At 41.8% G+C, this 10,157-nt stretch overlaps 2 protein-coding genes across 8 annotated transcripts in view; one reads left to right on the top strand and one right to left on the bottom strand.

The window, feature by feature from the left end:
* The window catches only part of LOC309616847 (zinc finger protein 525-like), a 202,158-nt gene that overhangs the window by 84,809 nt on the left and 107,192 nt on the right, over positions 1–10,157 (bottom strand). The window lies entirely within an intron of this gene.
* LOC309616833 (zinc finger protein 480-like) overlaps positions 8,817–10,157 on the top strand; it is a 129,177-nt gene continuing 127,836 nt past the window's right edge. For 3 of the 6 annotated variants that reach the window (XM_082368005.1, XM_082368007.1, XM_082368001.1), the window contains exon 1: positions 8,817–9,961. The gene's annotated coding sequence lies outside the window, so the exon portion shown is untranslated. Of the gene's footprint in view, positions 10,078–10,157 lie in introns of all 6 variants that reach the window. The other 3 variants (XM_082368006.1, XM_082368004.1, XM_082368000.1) reach the window with 1 other exon arrangement.

Below are 10,157 nucleotides of genomic sequence, written 5' to 3'. Positions count from 1 at the left end.
GATAGCAATTTAACAAAACACTAAGAGCCTAAAGGCTCTTTCATTTTCTTGTTTGCTTGGGGTTTTCGGTCATCAGTGTGAACTTCCTGTTTGTAGTAGGATTTAAGTCGTTAACTGAGCTCATCCAGGTCTGAGCCTTGCTTCCTCAGATGAAGGCAGCACCGTGTAAGAGAGCAAGTTTCTTTTTTTTTTTTTTAATTTATTTTATTTTATTTTTTATTTTATTTTATTTTTGGCTGTGTTGGGTCTTCATTGCTGTGCGCGGGCTTTCTCTAGTTGTGGTGAGCGGGGGCTACTCTTCATTGTGGTGCGCAGGCTTCTCATTGCGGTGGCTTCTCTTATTGTGGAGCACGGGCTCTAGGGTGCGCGGGCTTCAGTAGTTGTGGCACGCGGGCTCAGTAGTTGTGGCTCGCGGGCTCTAGAGCGCAGGCTCAGTAGTTGTGGCGCACGGGCTTAGTTGCTCCGCGGCATGTGGGATCTTCCTGGACCAGGGCTCGAACCCGTGTCCCCTGCATTGGCAGGCGGATTCGTAACCACTGCGCCACCAGGGAAGGCCGAGAGCAAGTTTCTTGACGTTATTTACAAATATTTGATCACGATAAACCAGTTGGAAATGTTACAACTGGGAACACACAGTCCATTGAGGGTAGTTAGACAATGAAAAGTAACATATTTGTAGGTGAATTAAAAGTAAATGGATATTCTAATGGAAAGAGTGAATATATGTAATAGAAGGAATGAGGGTAATAATTTAGGAAGGGAATTCTTGAAATCAAGATTTTAAAGGTGGGACAATTAGTACTGGAGATAATGAGCTCCTACCTGTAACCTTGAATTTGAGAGTTTCAGGTGGGTGAGGAAAAAAGAAAAGGTCATTGAAAGTGTACCAGTCAGTTTTCTGGAGGTTTTGCTATGGTAATAAATACCCCTGGATTCTCCTTGGCTTACAACAAGAAAACATTTATTTCTTCCTCATATCGTATCATTATTCACCTCTTGCTTGTTTCTCTGATTTGATTCTGGGGTTCAGGGTAAAATTCCAGTGTATCTGGGATGTACCATTCTTGCAGCAGAGAGAAGAGAGGGTTCAAAAAAGCAAACAAAGGCTTTGAAATGTTCCATTTAAAGTTAAAACATGCCACTCTACTCACACCAAATGGGCCAAGGAACTCACAAAGCCAAGCTTGCATAAAATGGGCAAGGAAATGCAGTCCTCTCAAAGGGAAGAAAGAGTTGCCTAAGTCAAGAGGCCAAGCTTGATATCAGAGGAACAGATGTGTATAATCTCACAGCAAGGTGATAATTAATTGGAAATAATATTTCAATATATGATAATGCTGCTTCTATCAGAAATAATTTGTCCATCCTTTGTTCACACACAAAATACATTTACCTCTGTCCCAAAAGAAAGGTTAAAAAAGTTCTACTCAAACATGAGAATCTCATAATCATCTCATGAGATTCCTCTGAACTCAGAGCCCCACGTGGAGTTCTCTTCACTCATAACGCATTGTGGTGGAACAGAGAAATATAACCTTAATAAACCCTCCCACTTAAAAAAGAAAGAGAAAGGAGGTACCCAGTAATCTTGGGTCCACAATAAATTTGCAGTCTTGCTGGCCAGATGCAGTCAGTTCTGGGGGCCAGGAATGAACAACGATCTTGTCTTGGCTCCAAGTTTTCTACTGAGAATCGATATAGGGTGGTTTGTGTTTCACTGTTCTTTTTTCCTTTTTTTTTTTTTTCAGTAAGTAAGGCTTTTATTCATATATACAACTTAGCTATGTGTATACAGCTAACCATGTCAAAAAAAACCCACCCCCACCAAAAAAAAAAGCCCACAACCCACCTTTTAAAAGTATTTCACTAAGGAAAACAGATTTAGCTTTGGCCGTTTATGTACATATTCATTTTATATCCCCACTTGTTAGCCTGTGCCTGGCACACAGTGGATGCTCTGTGAATTTAGGAATGAATTTGTTTTTCCTTAAAGGTCCCTGTCTCTCTGAGGCCTTTGTGTCTTTTTTTTTTTTTTTTTTAATAAATTTATTTATTTATTTATTTATTTTTGACTGTGTTGGGTCTTCGTTTCTGTGCGAGGGCTTTCTCTAGTTGCGGCGAGCGGGGGCCACTCTTCATCGCGGTGCGTGGGCCTCTCACTATCGCGGCCTCTCTTGTTGCGGAGCACAGGCTCCAGACGCGCAGGCTCAGTAGTTGTGGCTCACGGGCCCAGTTGCTCCGCGGCATGTGGGATCTTCCCAGACCAGGGCTCGAACCCGTGTCCCCTGCATTGGCAGGCGGATTCTCAACCACTGCGCCACCAGGGAAGCCCACCTTTGTGTCTTGCGCTTATTCTCTCTCTCCAGTCTTTTCAACTACGTATTTATTTATTTATTTTTTTATTGGAGTAAGATTGCTTTACAATGTTGTGTTAGTTTCTGCTGTACAATGAAGTGAATCAGCTGTATGTATACCTATATCCCCTCCCTCTTGGCCACCCCATCCCACCCATCTAGGTCATCACAGAGCACTGAGCTGAGCTCCCTGTGCTATACAGCAGGTTCCCACTAGCTATCTGTTTTACACATGGTAATGTATTTACATCAAACCTAATCTCCCAATTCGTCCCACCCTCCCCTTCCCACCCTGTGTCCACATGTCCATTCTCTACGTCTACCTCTCTATTTCTGCCCTACAAATAGGTTCATCTGTACCATTTTTCTACATTCCACCTATATGCATTAATATACGATATTTGTTTTTCTCTTTCTGGCTTACTTCATTCTGTATGACAGACTCTAGGTCCATCCACATCTCTACAAATGACCCAATTTCCTTCCTTTTTTTGGCTGAGTAATATTCTATTGTATATATGTACCACATCTTCTTTACCCATTCATCTATCGTTGGACATTTAGGTTGTTTCCATGTCCTGGCTATTTAAATAGTGCTGCAATGAACAATGGGGTACATGTGTCCTTTTGAATTATGGTTTTCTCAGGGTATATGCCCAGGAGTGGGATTGCTGGGTCATATGGTAGTTCTGTTTTTAGTTTTTTAAGGAAACTCCATACTGTTCTCCATAGTGGCTGTATCAGTTTACATCCCCACCAACAGTGCAGGAGGGTTCCCTTTTCTACACACCCTCTCCAGCATCTATTGTTTGTAGATCATTCTTGACTTCACCTAGTTACACCTAATAGAGTATTAGAAACCATGCCTTCTTTCCCATAAATATTTACAGTCCCAAAGACTATTGTAAGTCTATGAAGTCACAGGGGTTTTTAAAAAAATTTTTTTTAATTTATTTATTTCATTTATTTTTGGCTGTGCTGGGTCTTCGTTGCTGGGCGTGGGCTTTCTCTAGTTGCGGCAAGCAGGGGCTACTCTTCATTACAGTGGCCTCTCTTGTTGCGGAGCACGGGCTCTAGGCATGTGGGCTTCGTGGCTCCGCGGCATGTGGGATCTTCCTGGACCAGGTCTCAAACCCGTGTCCCCTGCATTGGCAGGTGCATTCTCAACCACTGCACCACCCAGGAAGCCCTGAAAGACATTTCTTAATTTTTTCTTTCTTTTTTTTTTTTTTTTTTTACTATGGATGAGGGATTGTCCGTTTTATCTTTTGATTTTGTAAACTACACACCACTGGATATTTCAGGGGGCTGACACTCTTCCATACATAAAGCTGTTCTGTGACCCTCACCTCAGAAGCTTCCTCCTCAGCTCCTCTGCAGTTGATGAGCACGCCCCACAGTACACTCACTGCCCCGTGTTGCGGACTTGGGAGTCCACCCTCTGTCTTCCAAACAGGCTAACTGGGACCATCACTTGATGCAGAACATTCTACCTTCTAGAAACCCCAAAATTCTGTCTTGTCTTTTTTTTTCCTTTCTTTTTTTTTTTCCTGATTCACATTAATCATTTCTGACTTGAATTATAGGTAAAACCTTCTGACTTGCTTCCAGTGCACAGTTTGCCCTCCAACCACATCTGCCCATTTTACCTGCAAGTTGTTTCATTTTTGTTTTTTGGGGGGTTTGTTTTTGTTTTCATTTTTGTTTTCTTTTTTTGGCCACACAGCGCGGTATGTGGGATCTTAGTTCCTGAACCAGAGATGGAACCTGCACCCCCTGCAGTGGCAGCGCGGAGTCTGAACCACTGGACCGCCAGGGAAGTCCCAACCTGCAAGTGTTGTAAATATGCTCCCCTCCACCCTAAACGATCATATATTTTGGCTGACTACCTTTCCTCTCAGGATTTGAGATAAACACACAACACCTGGTCTCCAGTGTCCTTCAGAGTCTGAAGTACTGTGTTATCTCCAGCTCCATCCGGGACCACTTGTTAGAGAGCCAGGATTTTTCCTTCTCATGTTCAAGATCATCACACAGGCTTCCCCATTCAGCAAATTCTTCTCACACTTCTCTGCCCAGTTAACACTCAGGAGATTTTAATTGATCAGGTTTAAAGTTACATGCTCATATAAGTTTCCATTATCTCCAAGGTATTAGAGACCCCAATTTTAAATGAATTCTTAGGCTGTAGACTTCTCCTCTGCAACATTTAATAAAATGGAAATTATAAAAGCATTGCACATAATATTTAGTTGAGGGCCTGCTGTGTCTGCTATGTTACGATTTCTCTAAAGTCAGAGACACGGTCTGTTCTTCACACCCTCTCTGTTATGTGATTGCTCATTCTAGTGCTTAAATCTCTGTAAAGAATGAATGAATAAATGACAACTCTGTTTAAATAAATATAAAACACACAGCTATCTTATCATTTTTAAGGAGTCATGTAACCTTCTGCAGTGCGCAGAGAAGACACTGCAGACAGTGGGGTCACGGCTCAAGAGAACAAAGGGCTGATTGCTGGGAAACGTGAAGTGATTGGGGGAGAGGGTGATCAGCCACCAACAGGGATTATCAGAAAGACACGAACAAGAGGAAGAGAAGGAAAAGAGGCTGTGAAGAGATACAAAGGTCCTTACCAAGATGAGGATGCTTCGGGTGGCCGTCATCTCAGGGGAAGTTTGGCCGACACGTTGTTCTTATGAATTGTGCGGGACCCACTGCTTGTGTCTTCAGAGGCTGAAAACCATGCAGACGCTGCCCAGATCATGAATCCCAAACATGCAACATGAGGGAAGTTAAAATGCTTCAAGTCGTGATTGTGTGACCTTGTTATTCCGATTACCAATTATAGTTCTTTGTGATATTTTGCTGTTCGTGTATCAGACACATAAAGAGGAAAAGTGATATTTACCAGCATGTTCAGGATCAAGTGTGGGCTGTTAGAGAGGCACATGGGAGCTTCTATCTTAAGCTCTGTCATCTTGGAGCTCCCGGGGCCAGTCGTGATGTTGCAGAAGATGCTCAAGGAGCAGGTGCTGCCAATGGATACACCACTGGCCACTCGGTGAAGGTACGAAAGAAGTTTAAATCAAAAATCACTGAGGAGGGGCTTCCCTGGTGGCGCAGTGATTAAGAATCCTCCTGCCAATGCAGGGGACACGGGTTCGAGCCCTGGTCCGGGAAGATCCCACATGCCTCAGAGCAACTAAGCCCGTGCGCCACAACTACTGAGCCTGTGCTCTAGAGCCCATGAGCCACAACTACTGAGCCCGCGTGCTGCAACTAATGAAGCCCACATGCCTAGAGCCCGTGCTCCGCAACAAGAGAAGCCACCACAGTGAGAAGCCCGCACACCGCAATGAAGAGTAGCCCCTGCTCTCTGCAACTAGAGAAAGCCTGTACGCAGCAACGAAGACCCAACGCAGCCAAAAATAATAAATAAATAAATAAATAAATAAATAAATAAATAAATAAATAAATAAAAATTAAAAAAAAAATCACTGAGGAGACACAGAAAACAAACTTATGGTTACCAAAGGGGAAAGGCGCAGGGGATAAATTAGGAGTTTGGGATTAACATACACACACCACTATATATAAAATAGATAACCAACAAGGACCTACTGTATAGCACAGGGAACTCTACTAAATATTCTGTAGTAACCTATAAGGGAAAAGAATCTGAAAAAACCCCCAGATATATAGTATGTATAACTGAATCACTTTGTTGTACACCCGAAACTAACACAGCATTGTAAATCAACTATACTTTAATTTTTTAAAAAAAGAATAATCACTGAGGAAATTTTTCAACCCCAAACCTGTCCTTGTCTGAGACACTCCTTTGGAGGCAGTGAGCAAGGAGCTGGCTGCAGTCAGGTGACTGAGAATCAAGCCTTGTGAAGGAATTTAACGGTGTTTTATTTATTTTTTTACCATACAGATTTCTCTTTCCTTTGACCTTGATCTTGCTACAGGCTGTGAAGAATAAAACCAGTTATTGTCATTTTTTTAAAATAAATTTATTTATTTATTTATGGCTGCGTTGGGTCTTTGTTGCTGTGCGCGGGCTTTCTCTAGTTGCAGCGAGCAAGGGCTACTCTTTGTTGCGGTGCACGGGCTTCTCATTGTGGTGGCTTCTCTTGTTGCAGAGCACAGGCTCTAGCTGCACGGGCTTCAGTATTTGTGGCACAAGGGCTCAGTAGTTGTGGCTTCCGGGCTCCAGAGCGCAGGCTCAGTAGTTGTGGCACATGGGCTTAGTTGCTCCGTGGCATGTGGGATCTTCCTGGACCAGGGCTCGAGCCCGTGTCCCCTGCACTGGCAGGCAGATTCTTAACCACTGCGCCACCAGGGAAGTCCCAACTTATTGTCATTTTGGTAGGAATCTCCATTTCCCAAATATTAAGTATTAATGATAGCTCCGCTGTAGTTTTGCTGCTTATTAACTTTTCTTCTGCATTTTGGCATAAATTTTAGCTGCACTGATCTGTCAGTCTACTCATGAATAACATATCCCCTAGAGATAGCCTCCCTCATTTTGATTCATTTCTAGAGTTTTTGTGGCTCTTATTTGCTCTTCATTCTGTAAGATTTTTGCAATAACGTTGCTAGCTCCAAAACTAACTGAAGTTGTCTATACAGGGAGACAGTAATTTTATTAATTAGCTTAAGGAGAATTGATCTTTTTGTAATATTGAATTTTTCCAACCAAGAACAAGATGTCAATTTTCATTTGTTTATACCTACTTTCATATATTTCAGGAATGTTTTATAGTTTTACTCACATAGAGTATTTCTAACAGACTCACAGACGTAGAGGACAGACTTGTGGTTGTCAAGGGGGAGGGGATTAGGGGAGGGATGGAGTGGGAGTTTGGGATTAGCAGATGCGAACTATTATATATAGAATGGATAAACAACAAGGTCCTACTGTATAACTCAGGGAAATATATTCAGTACCCTGTGATAAACCATAATAGAAATGAGTTATTTCATGTTTACTTTCTTTAGGGTTCATATTAAAAAGACTATACCTCCCTACTAAATGCCTTACATATATTGCAAAATTGATTATTCTTTAGGTGAAAATAAATCCCAAAGTCTTCTCAAGACTATATATTTACAGGGTTTGTCATCCACACCTGACAGAACGTGCAGAAATGGAAAACACAGAAAAGAGCTAACATATATCACAATTTTTAAATTAAAGTAAACTTTCTAATAGTCTCAAAATGAACATACAGATACTATGAAATTATATTTAGATATTATTGACTTAAGCATATTAGGATGTAAACAAGTTTTTCTGAAAGATATTTGAAGGTAATCCATCACAACATTTATAACTGTTATAAAGGCAAATGTAGTTCCCATCAAAAATGAAAAAGAAATTTCTTTTGTGCCTTCCCTTTTTATTGTATCTATATGAGATGATGGAAGCTGATTAAACTTATTGCAATAATCATGTCACAATATATGTAAGTGAAACCATTATGCTATACACCTTAAACTTATACAGTGAAGTATATCAATTATATCTCAATAAAACTCGGGGAAAGAGTTGGTTTTATTTATTTGTTTGTTTGTTTGTTTGTTTTGGGCGCTCCACACGGCATGCGGGATCTCAGTTCCCCGACCAGGGATCAAACCCACGCCCCGGCAGTGGAAGCGCAGAGTCCTAACCACTGGACCGCCAGGGAATTCCCCAAGAGTTGGTTTTTAAAAAGGCAAATAATTAAAACACTTTAGCAAAAAGAAAACAATGCAATTTATAATTTAATTGTAACAAAATATACTTATTTTAAAAGCGATGGTTACCAACCTAAATTATCACATGCCTCAGGCCTCCAGTCTCAGACCCCGTCTTGTCGACGAAAATAATCAGTAAACAGTCAATAATAAGAATAGAAATGACGTTTATTTGAGCCAAGCTGAGGACTAGCCCAGAAACCTGCTTCCCAGATTCCTCTGAGAAACTGCTTCAGGGAAGCAGGGTTTTCAGCCACACTTTTATATCTTGTCAGGACAAAGAACATTAAACAAGTCAGGGTTACATTTCTACAGGTTTCAAAAAAAAAAAAAAAGAACAGATCAGCACGTACTCCAGCAAGTCAGCAAACATAGCCTTGGCACCTGGGAAAGGAGTCTTATCATCAAAGGAGAACCAGCATCTGCATCCCAAGAAGAGAGGCATTTAATCTTTATTTTTAGTATGAACATTCTTTAGTTCTGGTCAATGTGCCCTTTCCTTTAATAATTAAAGCAGATGTACAATGTATGTTTGCTAGGCCGCAAACAGGCTATTTTAGTTAACATCAAATTCGAGTTAACATCAAGTTCAAGTCAACTCATGTATAAGCCAGAATGACTTCCCTATATCTCAATATGTGAAAACTGCTTTTATCAGTCTTGTCCCTGTGAACCTCTAGAACTGAGCTCCGTGTTCAGTTGGCCTCCTGCGAGAACAGGGAATAGAAAAGGAAATGCTGTTAAGTAGGGTGTCAGTATGAAGTGGCCGAATCTGAAGAGGCAGAGTTTTGGTTTTTGTTTTGGTTTTTGTTGGGTTTTTTTCTGAAAAAAAGTATTTTTATTTTTTTATTTTTTTTAATTTTTATTTTATATTGGAGTATAGTTGATTAACAATGTTGTGTTAGTTTCAGGTGTACAGCAAAGTGATTCAGTTATACATAGACATGTATCTATTCTTTTTAAAATTATTTTCCCATTAAGTTAATACAGAATATTGAGAAGAGTTTCCTGTGCTATAACAGTAGGTCCTTGTTGGTTATCTATTTTATATATAGCAGTGTGTACATGTCAACCCCAAACTCCCCCTACCTTTCCCCGCCACACCCCCCACCCACGTAACCATAAGTTCCTTCTCTAAGTCTGTGAGTCTGCTTCTGTTTTGTAAATAAGTTCATTTGTATCATTTTTTTTAAGGTTCCACATATAAGCGATATCATATGAAATTTGTCTTTCTGTTTCTGACTTACTTCACTTAGTATGATGATCTTTAGGTCCATCCATGTTACTGCAACTGGCATTATTCAGAGGCAGAGTTTTGTATGTCACATTCTAGTCAGCATTGCTACACAGACAACTCCAGCTCTGGTTTACTTAAACTGCTTAAATGAAATCCAATCGCAGGAAGTGTTCCTGGATCCAACCAGCGATCCCTCACCACTGAATTGCTTCAGCCTCATTAGCAGGACTGGGGCGCAACTCACTGGCACAAATAGCTTTTGACTTAAACCGTTTTCAACTTGTTAAGAGGAAAACATCTTATTAACATCATAAGTGTTTCACACAACAGTAAGCTTTACGGTTAGAGACAGTAACTTAATCCAGGCAGGGAACAACGCTGCGTCATAAAACGCAAAAGACACTCAAGTATTCCTAAAGCGTAAAGCTACGCCTTCGCAGCGAGGCGGAAGGACACCCCCTTCCCAGCCTTCTCCTGCGGCCGCTCAGACCTTGGCCCCATGTCTCGCCCCTCGCGGTAGCGCTCCGCCCAGGCCCCGCCCCCGCCGCTCAACTCCTCGCGTGTGCGCAGTTGCCAACGGACCCGGAAGCGGAGAGCGCGGAGCGAAGGTCACAGGCGGAGCGTAAGTTTCTTCTTTCTAGCGTAAATTTGCGCTTCACGACCCCCACCCCAACCCATCCTCTGGGTGTGGGAGTCACTACGGACCTTAAAATCACCTCACCTGCCCCTCCGCCCCAAGTAAGTCCAGACGTCGCCGTCACAGGGCAGGGGTCGTTTCCGTCTGGGTTTGAAATCGCTCTGAGGCTAGTTCGTTCCTT

Source organism: Balaenoptera borealis (genome assembly GCF_965194805.1).
Source record: "Balaenoptera borealis genome assembly, chromosome: 19".
Taxonomy (NCBI): domain Eukaryota; kingdom Metazoa; phylum Chordata; class Mammalia; order Artiodactyla; family Balaenopteridae; genus Balaenoptera; species Balaenoptera borealis.
The sequence above is the reverse complement of the archived record's forward strand: the minus strand, read 5'-3'. Positions and strand labels throughout refer to the sequence as shown.